Here is an 18,705-nt window from a genome sequence, read left to right as displayed (position 1 = left end):
CCGTCATAGCTCAGTGGTTAATGAACCTGACCAGTATCCATGAGGACTTGGGTTCAATCCCTGGCCTCGGTCAGTGGGTTAAGGATCCCGCGTCGCCATGAGTTGTGGTGTAGGTCGAAGACTCGGCTTGGACCTGGCGTTGCTATGGCTGTGGTGCAGGCCAACAGCTACAGCTCTGATTTGACCCCTAGCCTGGGAACCTCTATATGCCTCAGGTATGGCTCTAAAAAGACAAAAAACAAGAAAAAAAAGTAAATCTTGGGAGTTCCCATTGTAGCTCAGAGGTAACGAACTCAAGTAGGATCCATGAGGGTGTGGGTTCAATCCCTGGCCTTGCTCAGTAGTGGGTTAAGGATCTGGAGTTGCTGTGAACTATTGCGTAGATCACAGACACAGCTGGGATCTGGTGTTGCTGTTGCTGTGGCTGTGGCTGTGGCATAGGCTGGCAGCTGTAGCTCCAATTTGACTTCTAGCCTGGGAACTTCCATATGCGGGGGGTACAGCCCTAAAAAAAAAAAAAAAAAAAAAAAGTAAATCTTGCTTATTCCCCCAGCAGGGACTGTGGACAGGGTAACTGCCTAGGTAACACAAATGTGTTACTCATCTGTGGGGGGGTCCTAGAAAACTGAGCCTCACTAATGTCTTGCACGCACATCCTCAAGTGGGTCATCTCTGCGGGGAGCCTAGCACTAAGGGCCACTCACTCCATGTTTTCCCCACTCTTGGCCCTTGTATTAGGAAAGATTAGGTTACTGGGAGCAGAGCCTGGAAACAGTGAATATTTATTGATGAAGAAATGAATGAATGAAAATTGAAACTGTCTAGGGGAAACTCACGAAAAGATTGTCAGTGTGTGTGTGTGTGTGTGTGTGCGCACACACACGCACAGGTGCTAAAGGAAGGCACTACACTTGGTCCTGGGGTAATGGGGCTGGGTGTGCCCCTGAGCAGACACTTCAGGCTTGTTATCCTGCAGCTCCATCTCCATCATGCACTCCCCCACCCAGAGTTCCCACACACAGGACCAAGACCTACATTCCTCAACATTGAGAAAAACTCCACCCCCACCCTCGTACTGAGCCAACATTCCAAGGTTGTGAGGACTCCACTTTCTCTTGTGTGCACAGCAAGAAGCTCAGAAGAGGGAGTTCCCGTTGTGGCTCAGCGGTAACGGACCTGACTAGGATCCATGAGAACAGGGGTTGGATACCTGGCCTTGCTCAGTGGGTTAAGATTCCTGTTGCCGTGGTATAGGTACAGCCCTGATTTGACCCTTAGCCTGGGAACTTCCATATGCCATTAGTGCGGCCCTAAAAAAAGAAAAAAAAAAAAAAAAAAAAAACCTCAAAAGAAAGGTTTCCACATGTCTCCAGCCAAGAGTCCTCTTTCCTAAAGATCTGCTTCCCGCTGAGTCCAAGTGTGAAGCCTACCAGCTAAAGCCTCAGACATGCTATATCCTTCCCCCCGACCCTAAACACCTTTGTCATTCCTCAGCTCAGTCCTCAAAGCTCACCTGAGCTCAGGCTGAAGACATGGGTGGTGCAGCCTCCTCCACCAGCTTCTCACGCTCACACTTCATGACCTCAGAAGGCGGCATAGAGCAGCAGTGCCTGGCAACAAGGCAGGACCAAAATGGAATCCCAGCTCTTTCTTGAATCCTCTCTGAACCTCATCTATAAATGGCCACTGGATTATAAGAACCAAATGGCCAAATAATAAATGCTAGAGAGGAAGTATGGAGAAAAGGAAATCTTACTACACTGTCGGTGGGAATGTAAATTAGTACAGCCACTGTGGAAAAGAGTATTGAGTTTCCTTAAAAAATTAAAAATAGAACCATATGATCCAGCATTTCATCTTTTGTTTATATCCAGAAAAGATGAAAATTTGGATTAAAAACATACATGCACCCCAATGTTCACAGCAGCACTATTAACAATAGCCAAGGCATGGAAGCAACCTAGGTATCCAATAACAGATGAATGCATAAAGAAGGTGTGGTACATTTATACAATGGAATACTATTCAGCCATAAAAAATAATGAAATCATGCCATTTGCAGTAACATGGATGGATCTAGAGGTTATCATAACTAAGTGAAGTCAGTCAGACAAAGACAAATATCATGTGATAACACATATATGTAATCTAAAAAAATGATGCAAAGAAACTAATTTACAAATCAGAAATAGACTCAGACATAGAAAACAAACTTATAGTTACCAAAGGGGGATAGGGATTAATTATAGATTAAAAGATACATACCACTATGTATACAATAAACAAGGGCCTATTGTATAGCACAGGGAACTATATTTGGTAATACCCATATATATAACTGGATTACTCTGCTGTACACCTGAAAGACTGTAAATCAACCATACTTCAATTTTTTTAAATGGAGAAAAAAAAAACTTAAAAAAAAAAAACAACAAATGGTAATTTACTATATGAGAAGGGATTACCATTCAGTCCACAAACATGAGTGAGCAAAATGATTTCTTTTACCTTTCCTTTAAAAAGTAACTCAACTCTGTCTCCCAGTTTCTGCCCTAGATGCAACAACCTGGAAATAGTATTATTCTCATCACTACAAATGAGCATTTTTTTAAAAGATGAGAAAATGGCAAGTTGACAACTTATATTGAACCCATGAGAGAGCTGAGGGCAACCAACTCGAACGAAATCCAAGAAGAAACAAGGGGTCACAGGGAGGGACAGGGACTGAGCAGTGGCTTCCATGGGGCAGACACAGCTAGGCAGCAGTAAGAAGGCAGCTGGACCACTTTACAGACTAGCAGAGATGGACTGTGGGCTGCCAAGAAAGTGTGAAGCCTAAGGCAGAAGTTTGCTGTTCTCTCCAGATCCCAAGGTTGGGGAGAGTCCTTGAGAAACATCTCTTATGATCCAGGACTTGGGGGAGTGAACATCTGCCACCATGCGGGGGACACAAAATCCCACCCAGATGTTTCTCCCCCATCTCCCCTGTGAGACAAAAACCTTCCTCTCTAGGGGAAAGGGCAACAGCACCATGGAGGAGGCACTATACAAGGATGCACAATTCACAACCAATTCAAAGATGAATAAAATATTAACATACATTTTGTTTCCCCAAAAAACGTGGTATGTAAATTAGCTCAATGCTCTGATTGCCATCCTACATATGCCTTTACATTGTAAATAATCTAAGATTGACGTAGTTTTCTAACAGTCAAGCAAATGAGAGATGCATTATGTGGCCATATTGATATTAACGATGGTGACCTCCAGCACTGTCCCATCCCAAGAATACACACACACACACGAGAAACCAGGAGGGGGCCAAGGGCATGTATCATCTATCTTTCCAGGGTTTCTGGTAGCTACTACACAATAGTTTTTCTTATATCTCATTGGTTCAAATTTAGATCATGCCTGAGAGACTGGGAAAAAGTCTTCATTCTGGATGCTCAAGTGTCTTGCTAAAAATATCAATTACTATGGAAAAAAGTAGCATGCCTCTTCTTAGATACCAAAGGGGCTTCTTTTACCACAATTTTTGCTGTAATTCCTCTTTAATTTTCCAATATTAATTCCATATGAATAGTGTTACACACTAACTTTTGGTTAGCATTTGTATGGTATATTTTTTTCCATTTCTTCCTTTTCTAAAAAAAATTTTTAGGGCTGCACCTCTGGCGTATGGAAGATCCCAGGCTAGGGATCCAATCAGAGCTGTAACTGCCGGCCTACGCCACAGCCATAGCCATGGGGGATCTGAGCCACGTCTGTGACCTACACCACAGCTCACAGCAATGCCAGATCCTTAACTCACTGAGCAAGGCCAGGGATAGAATCTACATACTCATGGATATTAGTCGGGTTCGTTTCCGCTACACAACAATGGGAACTCCCTCCGTTTCTTTCTTTTCAACTCTTCTGGATGAATTTGTTTCAGCCAAGTGTCTTGGTTATAGTATGTAGCTGGATTTTGTTTTCTTTTTTAATCAATGTGATAAATCCGTCTTTAGACAGGAGACTTAAGTCCATTACATCTACCACAAGCCATCTTGTTTTCTGTTTACCATGCATTTTTCCTTCTCTTTCTATTCCCTTTGTCTATGCCTATGTCGAGTCAGACAGCGTTGGAGAGATAGTTTCTTCCCCTTTTATCACTTTACTGTTTGAAAGCTATTGGTTCTACCTCTATTCATATAGTGGTTTCCATTTAAATTTTAACATCATGTCAACAACCCAAGGCAGATAAAATGTCTCATGCTCAAAGATGTTCAGACTTGGTTAGGAGTCCAGTGAAACTTCCTGGGGAGTGTTTACTGGTTCTGATCAACCCATCTATTGTCATGTATATACTCCTAGGTCAGCCTTTGCCACGTGGATGGGAGTAGTGGCAGTGGTGGTACCCCTCCTTGGTCATGCCTGTGTCATGGACCAACCTGGTAGTCAGGGGGAGGGCTTAGGCTCACCCAAACAACAGACTAGGCATGAGAAAGGGGTATTATTACCAAAGAAGGTGAATTAGATGTCTATCTAGGAAAATCCATCCTAAATGTGTATCCGCTTAACAATAAAGCTGCAACATAGATGATAGAATTGGTAGAACAGCAGAGATAAGCAAATCCACAGCTAGTGGGAAAGTTCACTATTTCATTTTATTTTTCTCTGCAATGTGGGAAGACTGGAATATAATTAATTTTCTTTCACTTCCTTGAAAACTTGGAAAATAAATACCTTCTTGCCCTCAAGGGAGGGAAATTGATTTTTTTCCATTGTTAGTTATTCTCATTTAGCATTTAATGGGCCATAGAAATGGCTGTAAAAGAAAAAGAGAAAGGAGAGAGTGCCTTTGAGATTGAGCAATGGAGGGTCAATTCACCCAGAGTAATAGAGGCTAAAAGTGGGAGTGGAAATGAATCGGAGAGCAGAAACACACCCCACTCGGTGGCAGAGCTCAGGGAGGGGGTGAGGCCTCACCTGAGTAGCACTGCGGAGCTCTGGGGAGGTAGATGTACAAGCTTGGAGAGCTCCAGCCTTTCCAGAGTTTTCTGCACTTAACTGAACAAGAGCTGCTGGACCTAAAGGAATGTGTGAACTATGACAATGGGGATCCAGGCTGTTTAAAGAGAAACAGATTAAATTAGTAATATATTTTATTTAACCAATTTATCTAAATTATTATTATTATTATTATTATTTTGTCTTTTTGTCTTTTTCTAGGGCTGCATCCAGGGCATATGGAGGTTCCCAGGCTAGGGGTTTAATCCGAGCCGTGTCTGCGACCTACACCACAGCTCATGGCAACACCGGATCCTTAACCCACTGAGCAAGGCCAGGGATCGAACCCGCAACCTCATGGTTCCTAGTTGGTTCATTAACCACTGAGCCACGATGGGAACTCTGATCTAAAATATTATTATCTCGACACATAATTAATATTTTATACTTTTTTCACACCAAGTCCTAAAAATGTACTGTGCATTTTACACATATCTCAATTCATATTAGCAACATTTCAAGTGCTCTGGCCACATGTAACTGGTGCTACTGTGTTATTATTGTGTATAGCATAAGGTATGGAGTAATTGTTTCCTTTTCCAAATAGTTGCCCTGTTGTCCCAGCACATTCATTAAAAAGATCTTTGGGAGTTCCCATCGTGGCACAGCAGAAAAGAATCCAACTAGGAACCATGAGGTTGCAGGTTTGATCCGTGGACTCACTCAGTGAGTTAAGAATCTGGCATTGCTATGGCTGTGGTGTAGGCTGGCAGCTGTAGCTCCGATACGACCCCTAGTCTGGGAAACTCCACATGCCACAGGTGTGGCCCTAAAAAGCAAAAAAAAAAAAAGATCTTTGTTGTAATAATTTGAGGTGTAACTTCTATCATATGCTAAATTTTCATATGTGCTTGAGTCTATTGATGGGTTTTCTCTTCTCTTTCACTGGTATATTGGTCAATATCCAAATATAGTCTATTTGGACCAGGTAGGTTTAGAGGAGTCAGTATTCCTATTCCTTCATGGACATGTGAACTTATATTTATTGAGTGCTGAGGCCCTTTGATATATACTATCTAATTTAATCCTCATCATAACGCTCTGAGGTTGGTATGATTATCCACATTATACACACCAGGAAGCTGAAGCTCAGAGACTTAAAGTAATTTCCCCAAGCACACACAGCTGTTTGATTCCAAAACTGTTTCTAAGAACAATCTCCTGACCTGGGAAAGAATAAATGAGTGTGCAGGTAAAGTGGGAGTGCCCAGCTAGGAATGGCTCCAGAACACGACTTCTTCCCAAGAAAGAGAGGAAAAGACAATTGTAAGTGACTAGGAGAAGTTGCCCAGATGAAAGAGTTTCCCAAGACTTCCAGTCCTTCCATAGCACTTGCTGTCTGCACACTCACTGCCTACTTGACTCTATCCTGCCTTGCATCATTCTCTCAACAAAAATGTGGTGCCTCAGGAAGATCTTAGTTGCCTCATGACCAGGAACCTAAATTTATATTTCCCTCCTTGTGTCCCCCATTCCACGTGGTTAAGATTGTGGATATGACTAATTGGTGAAACAACATGAAGCCTCCGTGTCTGACCCTGAATCTTACTCCACAGATGCTAGTCAGAAGTAAGAAAAGGTATTTCCTGTTTGTCTTTCCAAAGTTGTGCCTCTGTTGCTTCAACTCCAGGCTGCAGTCTAAGTGTAGAGATAGCTTTCTTCCTACGTAACATGACCAAGTCTTCCTAGAGGGAACCAGTAATTGATTATATCTTGCTCTCTGTGCACACATCTCTTCCTAGAGTTGAGCCAGTGGCCAGAATCTAAATATTCTGTTTCTCTCTTGTTTCACAATTTTATCCAGACTCAGCCTAGTAGATATCAAAGTTTACAGGAACCAGAGTCCACAGACTGCTGGTAAATGGCCATCTCAGAGTGCCTCTGTGTCACTTGGGAGCAGCCAATCCTGAACTTGCCCCTGGCTGCTGCCGCCATGGTGTCTACAGCAGTGCCTGGCACACACAGTAGATGCTTAGCAAAGATTTCTGGATGGCAGATGGATGGATGGACATATTGGCAAATGGATGGAGGAATGGGTAGGTGGATGGATGGATGTTTTTTAAATGTTATAAATAGTCCCTTATGTCACTAATGAGTGTTCAGAGTGTGTGTCCACAAGCAGTCTTTATCATGGTGTAGACCATAAACCTCTTATATTACAATCCTCTGGAAAATCTTTAGTGAGGTCCTACTATGTAGCATGCAGAGTTATAGCCAATCTCTTGGGATAGAACATGTTTGATATAAAAAGAGAAAAAGAATGTATATATATATATACATATGACTGGGTCAGTACAGTCATACTGACAGTAGAAATTGGCACAACACTGTAAATCAACTATGCTTTAATAAAAAACAAAAACAAAAAAAGTTAAAAAATAAAGATGACTTGGTGCCACTCCTAGAGATTCCTGCTCAATGGGTCTGTAGTGGGACTTCGTAACCTGTAATTTGTCAGACTTCTTGGATAGCTAATGATCAACAAGGATGGAGCCTTCAGCCCCTGCTCCTGGCCTCGTAGCTACTATGCCTTTAGCTTTAAGACTAGTAAGGGAATCAGCATCTCCCTTCTTACCTTGAGTTAACATTATCCAAAGAACCACAGCTGCCTGTGGAGAGGGGGGGCCTTCTGGGTCTGCCTATTCAGACACAACAAGCTGTTAACTCTCAATTTAAGCTTTGCTTGGCCTGCAATACTTTTTAAAAATCTGAATTAGTCACCAATCTTTAAAAATCACATGATTTTCTAAAATTGGAATTTCTGAATTTTGTTGGGGAAGAAAAAGAGAAAGAGAGTGAGTTCTGGTAGAATCGGACCCTTATTCTTCCAAGGCATTGACATCTGGAATCCAATAGCCACCACCCCTTAGACAGGTACAGCCTCTCACTTTGGCCACAGTCCCAACCCATCCTGTTTCAGTCATTTATTTTGCCTCTTGGCCCTTGTAGCCATCTGAGTTGGTATCCACTGTGTCACAAGATATCCCATCATTTTAACATAAGGGAAAGGCGACCCAAAGAGAGGAAGTCATTTGGAGGGATCCAGACTGTTGGTGAAAGTCAGGGCCAGGTGCACCCGCTCTTCCCCTGCTGCATGTTAACCATCAAAGGAGGTCAAGGAGACTGAGATGGAAAACTTGTTTAAGGAAAATGAATTAGGAACTTGACTAATTAAAGCACTGTCATCACTGGCGTTCCTGCTGCAGCTCAGTGGGTTAAGAACCTGACTAGTATCAATGAGGATGGAGGTTGGATACCTGGTCTTACTCAGTGGGCTAAGGATCTGGTGTTGCCTTGAGCTTCAGTGTAGTTTGCTGAAGCAGCTTAGATCTGGCACTGCTGTGTCTGTGGCGTGGGCTGGCAGCTATAGCTCCTATTCATCCCCTAGCCTGGGAACTTCCATATGCTTAAAAAAAAAAAAATTAAAGTATTGTCACCATCATCATCATCATCCCCAGAGTATAACCTTTAAAAATTACAAAATATGGACTAGTTAATAAAGCAAGTGTCTCAAGAAGAAAAAGCATTAGAGAATTATTTCAGAATGTGTGATAACATGAATCACTATGCTATGACACTTCCTGAAATGCCGTGCATGCACTAAAAGTACAGATCATTTAGTAGGAGGAAATGAATTGATTTTTCCTCAAAATGGATAAAAATATGTCTTAGAAATTAGTGGATATACAGCAAAATATCAAAATAAATTCAATCAACTCTAAATTCTTGGATCCAAAGGAGAACTTGGCCATTTGCAAGTCTTAAACAATTCCCAAGCTTTATTTTAGTCCAGAAACTTACTAATCTTTTGTAACTGCACAATTCTGTTCTTGGGTTTGCACCCCAACCCCCTCCTCTCTCCCTTACCTGCTCTTCCTACCTCCCCTCTCTCCTCCCCCACTATCAAGGTTTCAGTCCAAAAGGGAGCTGACAAACTCATTAACTTTCAAATGAGTGTGACTCATACTCATGTCTGGTATTACTGCTTCCAAGGGGATTTAAGCTTTAATGGGAGTCAAGAACCACACTGTTTTTGACATAGTAGTGTATGGTGCTTTTTAAAAAAAAAATGATGTATAATTGATTTACAATACTATATTAGTTTCAGGTGTGCAACATAGTGATTCAACATTTAAACAGATTATATTCCTTTTAAAGTTATTACAAAATAACCACTGTATTTCTCCGTGCTGTACAATATATGTTTGTTCTAAAGAACCACAGCTGTGAGTATTTTCAAAGTATATTAAGCCAGATAGGAGACCCATATTGGGAGTGTTTTTCCTCCTGTGTCCCAGAAATCACTCCTACCCAACTCACATTCTTCTCTGTGGGCACCAGCCTCCCAGGACCTGAGACCAAGAGGCCCTAGTGCCCTGCCCTTGTCAGAACCTTTAACCTACTTCCCCCAGTGCCAGGGATCCAGATTCCAATGGGACTGTCCTCTTCCACGTTGGTAAGTTTTGGGGAATGACAACAAACCTTTGACTTGAGGAAGGGCTCTTGGCAAGAGCTGGCAGGCCTGATCTCTGCCCAAAGCTAATCATCTCGCAGTCAGCATACCAGCAAAGTGAACAGGAGAGCCGCCTGCCCACTCAGCTTGCTGGCACTTACTCTTTTCTAAGCATTTCTCCACCATTTCCTCACTTGGTCCTCCCAACAGCCATGAGATACGTATCATAAGCTGCAGTGTTCACAGATGAACAGTGGCCCAGAGAGGTCACATATCTCACTTTAGACCACACAGCCTGAACATTGTGGACTCTGGATAGGATTCTGGGTCAGCCTTGAACTATCCACCTGGCAACTCACCTGCTCTATGGGATGGCTCCAAACGAGAGAGGCACTTACACCTGGAAAAGTCTCAGCAGGGTAGCAGCCCGAGAACTTGCCCAGCTTGTTTGTGAAGGCTGCCCCAGCCTGGGAGGTGCTGACTATCTACACACATGCACTTCTTGGAAGTGGACAGTTGACGAGACTAATGCAGGCACAGACAAGCACATGGCACTGTCTCGTATGTGGTTTTGAACTTAGAGCGGTTATTGTTCTTCGGCCTCCTAAAAATCAACACTGTGAGTTGGACGAGGTCTGAGAATGATTCTAGGACAGTTCAGCTAGAGGTTGATCCAATCGGGCAAGCCCAGACTGGCTCTTCTCTCTTTTCCCATCCAAGGGCTCCTGATGACAGTATTTTTAAAAAACACTTATTTATTTAAGGGAACAAGTGGGCAGGTGGGTAGAGATGGTAGGACCCAGTGTAGGTAAACTACATGGAAACTGCCCTTGGGAAAGATCTGGATTCAAGCCCCAGCCCTGCCTAAAATCACCAATAAAACCTTGGGACTTTCCTTCCTCTCTTCAGGCTTCAATATCTCCAAGAATGATATCATAAAACTGGAGTTGATAACCCCTGCATTTCCTCCCTGATCAGATTTTTGTGGTTCTGGGATCTGGTAAGGAGTTGCACTATTACCCAGCACACTGGAGTGTACCCCAAACACAGGAACACACCCAGGTGAGAGGAGTCCTAAGTTCACCCACTGACTTGTTGTTGCCTTAGTTGTGTCCCTTTCCCCCTGGTAATGTCACCCTCTGACGTAAATGCAAACTCCATCAAATGAGAAAACATCATCTCCAAGAGTACCTGGGATTCCCTAAGAGCTCTGGGAAGTAGGAAATAAACAGGTCTTCTCCAGACTAAGTAAATACTAAAGTTGAGAAAATTCCCTGGTACGTTTCCCTGTGAAGAAAGCGACAGAGGGATAACACATCTCCATAAATCTGCAAAGTCTTTTAGGAGCTGTGTTCCGGGCTGGAGAGAACAGACCAGAACTAGAAGACATACCTCTGTTCTTTTGTTTGGTTTTTTTAATGGCCACACCTGCGGCATATAGAAATTCCGGAGCCAGGGACTGAATCCAAGCCACAGCTGAGGCTCACATCCAAGCTGCAGCATTGCCAGATTCTTTACCCTACTGCACAAGGCCAGGGATCGAACCTGCACCTCAGCAGCGACCTGAGCCGCTGCAGTCGGAGTCTTACCTCACTGCATTATGGGGGAACTCCCAACTAACTCCGTTAGTCTCTGTTCTAACAGAGGCTGCTGCTGGATTAGAGAAAGAAAAATCTTTTTTGTCTGAAGGACATAAGCCTGGGCCTTGTTATCATTTCCCTTGGAGGTGTGGGTGGAGAATAAAGGACACAAGCATGGGCCTCGTTAACATTCCACAGCACCAGCGTAATGTAATCAACCCTGCTCCTAAGCCTCCTGCTGCCGCCCCCCTTGCTTAGAGAACAAGGTTAGCTGATAAGCAGAACTGCAGTTGCTACAGGTTACTCATCTAATCACCTCTTTGGCGCTGGCATGAGCTGCCTGCTTGAAGTCAGGAAATACGGTCCTTACCCTAAATCATTACTGTTACAAGATAAGGTTTAAAGTAATTTAACCGCCACTTCGCTTCTGTACTCCTGCTTATGCATGCTTCTCCCTCCCAACCTGGATGTAAGTTTGCCTTTATAAGCACGGTCCGTTTCTTTGTTCGGGGCTTCACACTCAAGCCGCTTTTAGGCAGTGTGTGGCCCTGGCCAGTAATAAAGACTCCTAATTTGTTTTTTCTCCGTTGGAGTGGTCACTGTTCTTTCACAGCACAACATGTCTTTTTGTCTTTTCTAGGGCCGCACCTGAGGCATATGGAGGTTCCCAGGCTTGGGGTCTAATCGGAGTCATGATGAACACCGGCTAACACCACAGCCACAGCAACACGGGGTCCAAGCCGCGTCTGCAACCTACACCACAGCTCAGGGCAACGCCGGATCCTTAACCCACTGAGCAAGGCCAGGGATCGAACCCGAAACCTCATGGTTCCTAGTCGGATTCATTAAACACTGAGCCACGACAGGAACTCCAAGAAAAATGACCTCCACCCACTTCCCAGTGAGACTTTATCAATAAATCTGCAGCAGCTGTACCTGTGGAGTTGTTACCTACAGGGGGTGACATTTGAGATAACTGGGTCTGGCAGAGAGCTGAGGCAGCCCAGCACCTTATACAGTGTCTGACTCACAGTGAGCCCTCAGTGATGCCTGTGGAGTGAATGAATGAATAAGCCCTTTAGGAAATATGATTTTAACTTACATTTTAATGCAAACTTTCAAAAAATGTGGTGATGCTTCTCTGCAGATAGGGTTTCATAGAAAGATAGTGATTTGGCAATAGGAAAAGCAGTAGCTGTGAGGCAATGACCTGGTGCAAGGTACAGGACTTCTTTTGCAAAACACTGATTTGATCATCTGTACCTCATCGGACTATGATGAGAAAGAAATGAGGCAATTGTGCAGAAGCTCTTTGCAAAATGTGAGGTAGGTACAGGTTGCCATCCTGTCTCCTATGTTTAGGATCAACATAGAAAACAACCTGTTCCTGATCATTTAAGACCGCTATGGCAAGCATATCACGATGTTCTTTAGCTACAGCTGCAGGTGGGCATGTGGACACACAGTCCTGTGTGCCAGAAATGCCCTGACCCCAACCCCACCCACTCCATTACCCTGGGGGATTCTGATGTTTCGTAGAAGCTGTACTTATGCAGTAAAATCAAACATATTTCTCCTCAGCATCGGTAACTGTTCATCCCCCTTCCCTCCAAATCGGGAGAGTCATGATGAACTCTGTTTCATGATCACCAAGTACCATGAACTTGACCTTGGGATGGATCACTGCTCACCACCCGAGCACCTGCTTCCTTGCCGCTTCCACTGATGAGCACATTTGCTCTCAGGCCTCGGTACCCCCAGCCTCCCTCTTTTTCTCCAGGTCCTGTGGCTTTTCCTTCACTCTGTGACTTTTGTAACTGAAGATTGGCCTTTGGTAGATCTCACCAACCTATCCCAGTGCCTTTCTGCTTCTGTCTGCTGAGCCACCCCATTCAGCCTGGGCCAGCCTGGCTCAATGGGTCTCCTTCCAGGATCACGGGGGGTGGGGGTTATTTGTTTGTGTTATGGACTTCAGGTTTATGTCTTCTGAAACTTCATAGGCTGAAATCCTAATCCCCCCACCCCCACCCTTGCCCCGGTGTGATGGTATTGGGGGAGGGCTTTGGAAGGTGATGAGGTTATGAAGGTGGAGCCCTCGTGAATGGGATTAGCGCCCTGACAAAAGGAACCTCAGAGCACGCCCTCAGCCTCTCTACCTCATTAGGACACAGTGAGAAGTCAGCAGCCTGCCACCTAGAAGCAGGTTCTCACCTGAGCTCAGCTGAGCTACACCCCCCTGACCTCAGACTCCCTGCTCTGCTCTTGATAAGCGACCTGGTCCATGGTGTTCAGTCACAGTGGCCAGAACTATTTCGTGTGCTGGCTTTTTCTGGAAGGCTTGGACACCAATAGCACATGTGAATGGACGCCCAAGAGACTCAGAGGAAAGAACTGATCAATATTTGTAGGAGAATCAGTATAGTGCTTCCAGGATGGCACTCAAGGGAGGGTTGGCTTAACAAATGTGGCCCCACTTCCTCCAGGAAAAAGGTAAAAGAACTCCCGGTTGATGTCACCAACTCTCCATTAATTCATAAGAAGAGTCACATTTACAGATCCAAACTTTCTTTCTTTCGAAACTCAGCTATCTTCTTCCTTCCCAGTTTTGCTCCAGAGACTAACAGCCTGAATGGGACAGAGGGTGTTGTTAAAGGCAGAGCAGGTCCCAGGGAGCATAGGAGCAAAGTGACAGACAGGACAGAAAGAAGGCTTCCTCAGGTGCACTTGCCCTGTCGCCTGCTCCTGCTTTCTCAGAGGGGCTCTGGCAGAGGGGGCAACACCAGCTTCTCTAGGCACCATCTGTCACCCAAATCATAGGTGGCTTCACTGTGACTTTCTCACAGCAGGACGGTCTTGGGATACTTTGGTCTTGCAAGTTAGGTCAGTTCCTGGTTCATGGAAGACATGGAGAATGCAGTCGCTTTGTTTTCCGTATGTATTAATTTGCCACAGCTGCCATTTCAAAGCACCACAAACGGAGTGGCTTAAACAATAGAAATGTATTGTCTCATGGTTCTGGAAGTTCCAAGTGTGAGATGAGTGTGCCAGCAGGGCTGGTTCCTTCTGAGGACCGTGAAGGACATTGTGTCCCAGCTTCTGGGTGTTCCTTGGTCTATGGAGGCGTTTGCCTTCATCTTCATGTGGCGTTCTCCTTGTCTGTGCGTGTCTGTGTCCAAACTCCCCTTCTTCAATAGGACACTCTTGGGGGCTACATGGCTCATTGTTAAAATGGCTCATTGTGCTGACCTCACAAATAAAATATGAAGGCACAGTGACCCATGAGACTGACCACCTTGCTCAAGTGACATCCTGTTTCCGTCGCTGGTGCCGACTTTCCCAAGACCACCCTACTGGCTTTCTCAAGATTATGAGACCACCCTACCATGAGACACCTCCAACTTTCTCACGACTACATGACCACCAGAGTCCAGCTGCAGGCAAAAGAAAAACTAACCTCCCCCGCTTCAGGGAATCCAATTTCCCATCCACGGGGTATACGAAGGACCCACCAGAGGGCCAGGGGGCTGGATTTTCTCAAGGGTTAGTCACCCTCTCCTTTCCCTTTAATAAATTTTCTTCTCTTTGCCTGAATACTAAGCTCATTCTCTTTTTTCTCCACACACGCCTTACAAACACCAGTCATATTAGCGGCCTACTTACTCCAGTGTGACTCCATCTTAAAGGAACTAATTATATCTGTAATGACCATTCAAAATCAAGTCACTTTTTTTCTTTTTTTTTTTTTTTTTTGTCCTCCCCTCTGCATATGGAAGTTCCTGAGCCAGGGACTGACTCTGAGCCGCTGCTGCAACCTATGCCTCAGCCCAGATCCTTAACCCACTGTGCCAGGACAGGGATTGAACCCATGTCCATGATGCCGCAGAGACACCATTGATCCTGTTGCACCACAGCAGGAACTCCTAAGATCACACTTTGAGGTATTGATGGTTAAGACTTCAACATATGAATTGAGGGGGACACAATTCAACCTGTGACACTGTGTAATTGATCTGGTCCTTTTCATAAACTTGAATTTGCCACATAGTGTGTGATGTGGAGGGGCAGGAGAATCTTACATATACCTACATATACATACATACACATACATACATTTATATACATATATGTATATCACAGTCCAATAAAATAGTTTGAACAAGTTCTCCAGAAATCTGTACCTCTCTAGAAAAAAAACAATGACTATGTCTTAGATTTCCCCCTGGCTGCCCCATCCTCTCTAAGACAGCAGATGAGTTTGTGGCAGAGGAAGTGGCTTAAGCCACCTTATGGTTGCAGGAAGAGTCACACTCATACTAGCTAACCTTTATCCTAAGTTTATTCTGCCAGGTAGCCTTCCAAGGTCTCTTCACTTTTTGTATCAATGTATGATCAAAACAACCCTAGGAGGAAAGTATTATTATTTGCCCAAATTTTCCGAGGAGAAAACAGAGGCACAGAGAGGCTGAGAAACTTGCCCCAGGTCACACAGGATGTGGTAGTACCAGGAATTGGACTTGGGCAACCACCTCTGAGCTCACATTCTCTTCGATCTTCCCAGAAGGAGGGAAAGGTATTTAGATCTTTAATGCAGATTTTGAAAGGTAAGTTTTAGGGGTGGGAAGTGGCAGATTGTGTTTATACATGTGCAAGTCTGGGTTTTTTTTTTTTTTTAAGAGAGTTTCTTTGTGGATCTCGGTTCATTTCAAGGTGGGATGAAATGTCTGACTTGTGTGGCCATATCCTCCCTCTTAGTTAAAAAATCTTCATCCTGGAGTCTTCATCTTCCTTTCCCTGTGTGTTAGTTTGCTGAGAGTCCTCAGGGCTCTATTTGCCAAGTATGGCTTTGGAGGCCACTATGGGCAAATGCCACCATCATTCTCCTCTCCACTGAGACCCATCCTCTCTGCAGTCCTTGCCTCCCTAACATCTAAACCAGAGTATCAATGTCCCTTGTCTGGGATAGTTACTCCCTAATCCCCATGAGGTCACTATGCTGCTGTGGGGACAAGCCCTGCGACAGGAGTGGGCTGAGGTGAAAATTTACTACAAAGGACTTGAAAATCCATATGTAAACTTGGTCCTTCCCTCAAATGTCCAAATCCTTGAACCGTATTTCTTACAGACTGAGTAAATAGTTATGTCTCATGCACATGTGCAGACATTGCTGTAAGCAAAAGGCAAATTCATTTAAAGACCCGAGTGACTTTTAGTGATAACAGCTAATATTAGCTATAACTAGTATTAGCTAATATTGATAACTAATATTAGTTTTAGTGACAATAACTAATATTTTCACACTATTTACCAGGCTTTATCCTAAGCTCTTTACATGTATCAACTGATTTAATCCTCACAATAGCCTAGGAGAAAAGTACACTTATTATTATTACCCCTATTTTATTTATAAGGAAACTGAGATACAGAGGGGCTAGGTAGTATTTGCCCAGGGCCACATAGCTAGTGAGTGGCAGAGTCAGGATTTGATCAAGCATATGGGTTCTGAACAATTGCACCATGTTGGTCTGTGTTTACTTGACCAATGGATACCTCAAACACTCAGCCACACAGGAACTCCACTGTCCTGTTTTTCTTAATAAAATTTTTTTGTTTTGAAATAATTGCAGACTTGGCTCAGATCCTGCATTGTTGTGGCTGTGGCATAGGCCAGCAGCTATAGCTCCAGTTGGACCCCTAACCTGGGAAGCCTCCAATCCTCCATATGCCGAGGGTATGGCCCTAAAAAGCAAAAAAAAAAGAAAAAAAAAAGAAAGAAAGAAAAGAAGGAAATTGCATTAGATGTGCAGAAGGGTTGTAAAGGTAATACAGAGAGTTTCTACACACTCCTCACAGTTTTAATTTCCCCTAGTGCTACCATCTTTCTTTAATATATTTGTCAAAACTAAGAAACCAGCATTGATACATTATTATTAACTAAACTCGAGATTTTGTTTGGAATCTTCCAGTTTCCCCGTCAACGTTTTTCTTCTATGTTCCAAGACCTTGAATTGCAGTGAGTCATCCTGTCCCCTCAGCCACCTCAGAGCTGTGACGGCTTCTCAGATTTTCCTTGTTTTTCATGATCTTGACGCCTTAAAGAGTGCTGGTTAGGTTTTTTGCAGAAGGTCCCTCATTTGGGAATTGATTTTTTTTTTTTTATGATTAGACATGAGGTTACAGGCATTCTGAGAAGAATAGCATAGATTTAAACAGTCCTTCACATCATACTACATCATGTCAGATATGACACTTCATTATGTGTCACCTTGACTTGGCTCAGCAATACTCAAGCTGGTAAAACTTTAATTCTGGGTATTTCCAGAAGAGATTAATATTTGAATCAGTGAGCAAAGCAGTTGGTCCTCACCAGTGTGAGTAGGCATCACCCAGTATGCTGAGGGCTCAAACAGAACAAGGCAGAGGAAAGGTGAATTTACGTTTCGCTTGAGCTGTGACATCCATCTTCTCTGGCTCTTGGACACCAGCACACTTGGTTCTCTAGGATTTGGAATCAGACCGGGACTTTCACCATCTGCCCCTTCCCCACCCCACCCCACCCCCTATTCTCAGGCCTTCAGACTCAGACTGAGTTACACCCCCAGCTTTCCCACTTCTCCAGCTTGCAGAATGCAGACAGCTTTGCCTCCATAAACATAAGCACGTAATTCTTGTAATAAATCTCCTCTTATCACTCTCTATATATGCATCCTATTGGTTCTGTTTCCTGGGAGAATCCTGACTAATATAACGCAGTACGTGACATCCATGTCACCAGTGGTAGCAACCTTAACAACTTGCTTAAGCTGGTGTTTGCCACATTGCTCCATGGGTTACTATTTTTCCCTTTCCATGCTCCATCCTCCCTCCCACATGGGCTAGGGACAGGAGTAGATTAAGGTCCCCCCTCTCCTGGAGGTGGGAATATTGACATACAGTGTTTGAATTTATATAAGGAAGATTTGTCTCCTCTCCCACATTTATTCAAGTATCTGATCATGTATTTATATCCCTATGGACTCTTGCATAAATGCCACTTTTAACATTCAATTTCACTGCTTCTCTTAAAAGTCTTTGTGCAACTCTGGATATGCTGATCCGGATCAGAGCTGTCCCTCGCCCATGCAGGCCTGGTGTCCCCCGCCAAATCCATTCTTTGTCTTTGCACTATTTGCTAAGCCCAGAGAGTCTTGCACATACCTTTTGTTCTAGCCAAGTCCTACCTGTTTGTCAATGACCAGCTCAAGACTCATCTCTTCAATGAAGCATCCCCAGCTTCACATTTCTGTTACTCACTCTCTCTCTTTTTTACACAAATTTTATGGCTGTACCTGTAGCATACGGAAGTTCCAGGCCAGAGACTGAGTTCAAGGCACAGCAGTGATCTACGCAGCAGCTGTGGCAACCTGGGATTCTTTAGCCCACTGCACCAGGCCAGGGATTGAATCCACAACTCCACAGTGACCCAAGCTGGTACAGTCAAATTCTTAACCCACTGTACCATGGTAGGAACTCCACTCTTTTTTTTTATAACTTCTTCCAAGTGACAGCATTATTCAAGTTGGCACTTATTGCTATTGATTGTTTCACTAGTGTACCTCTTATAAGTCTATCTGCTCCTTAAGG

At 43.9% G+C, this 18,705-nt stretch overlaps 1 long non-coding RNA gene across 11 annotated transcripts in view; it reads right to left on the bottom strand.

Moving 5' to 3' along the window:
- LOC102158467 (uncharacterized) overlaps positions 1-18,705 on the bottom strand; it is a 273,514-nt gene that overhangs the window by 214,187 nt on the left and 40,622 nt on the right. The window lies entirely within an intron of this gene.

The sequence above is a fragment of the Sus scrofa genome, chromosome 1 (assembly GCF_054392235.1).
Source record: "Sus scrofa isolate SSC_HxYL_T2T_F1_AM1 chromosome 1, Sscrofa_HxYL_maternal_Yorkshire_Landrace_v2.0, whole genome shotgun sequence".
Classification (NCBI taxonomy): Eukaryota; Metazoa; Chordata; class Mammalia; order Artiodactyla; family Suidae; genus Sus; species Sus scrofa.
The sequence above is the reverse complement of the archived record's forward strand: the minus strand, read 5'-3'. Positions and strand labels throughout refer to the sequence as shown.